Source organism: Microtus ochrogaster, chromosome 4 (genome assembly GCF_000317375.1).
Source record: "Microtus ochrogaster isolate Prairie Vole_2 chromosome 4, MicOch1.0, whole genome shotgun sequence".
NCBI classification, from domain to species: Eukaryota; Metazoa; Chordata; class Mammalia; order Rodentia; family Cricetidae; genus Microtus; species Microtus ochrogaster.
In genome coordinates this window covers 31,883,816-31,884,777 of record NC_022011.1, presented here as the reverse complement: position 1 = coordinate 31,884,777, position 962 = coordinate 31,883,816, and the positions used below count along the sequence as shown (strand labels likewise).

The following is a 962-nucleotide window of genomic DNA, read 5'->3' as shown; positions in this document are numbered from 1 at the left end:
GCTCGGCGGAAGTGGCCCGCAGAGGGCTGGCTCGCGCCTGCCGCCGGGAGTCGCCGCCCCGCGGACCCCGCAGGCGCTCTGACTCCGGCGTCTAGAGGTGAGTGAGTTTCCCCGGGCTCCGACCCCGGGCTGGCCCGCAGGTGGATGGCCTCGGGGCTTTGCCGGGACCGGGCGTTTGATGACCCGCTGCAGCCTGGCGGGCCCTGCGGGGAAAGTGAAGTGGGAAGGGAGTCCGCCTGCTCCGGGTTCAAGACTTCGTGGCTGCTGAAACTCGTAGGGGCGGAATGTCACGGATGGAGTTGGTGACCGCAGAGACGAGGATTGCAGCCGTGTAAGCTCGCTCGCTGCCGCAGTTTCTCCTCCTGTAAAATGGGATGGTGATTTCAGACAAGACTCGGCCGGTACTGGTGGCGCACTCTGTAGGCTGAGGCAGAAAGATTGCTGCGAATTCGTAGCCAATCTGATCTACAAAGTGAGTTCTGGACCGACAGAGGAGACTTGGTCTAAGTATGTATTCACACATATGGGAACCTTGTTCTGTGAATTATAAAGCGAATATTAAGCCAGAAAGACCGAAGTCAGCTTGTGCCTTCAGTGTTTTGCCATCGGTAACAAATTAGGTTTACGTGTTTTGGAACAGTCCTTTCCAACTGCGAGTTGTGTACTTCTGTCCCTCCTAAGAGAGGTGAAAAGGCTCTCCTGACTGCTCGGTAACTGATAATTTCCGTTGTTTCTGAAATAGAGGAAGGGACTCGGCTTTTTTCTGACTTGTTTTAGCTTGATCTTGTGTGATGCACCGTACTTGAAGTCACGTTTCCAGCCTTCCCCATAGCCATCAGCATCTCAAGGCTTAGCTTCCAGTGCTCGTTCTCAATGAGTGTTTGCCCTTGTGCTCCCCTAGGACTCCAGGGTGCGCTCAGTAGGCGCGTGGGGTGCTGTAAAGAGTGCAGGCTCAAGCCGGA

The 962-nt window shown here is 55.8% G+C and overlaps 1 protein-coding gene across 2 annotated transcripts in view; it reads left to right on the top strand.

Annotated features, from left to right (window-relative positions):
* Taf5l (TATA-box binding protein associated factor 5 like) overlaps nucleotides 1-962 on the top strand; it is a 21,939-nt gene that overhangs the window by 279 nt on the left and 20,698 nt on the right. The window contains exon 1 of one of the 2 annotated variants that reach the window (XM_026778591.1): nucleotides 33-97. The exons of the other annotated variant lie outside the window; for it this stretch is intronic. The gene's annotated coding sequence lies outside the window, so the exon portion shown is untranslated. Of the gene's footprint in view, nucleotides 1-32; nucleotides 98-962 lie in introns of those variants that run through there. 2 annotated transcript variants of the gene reach the window in all.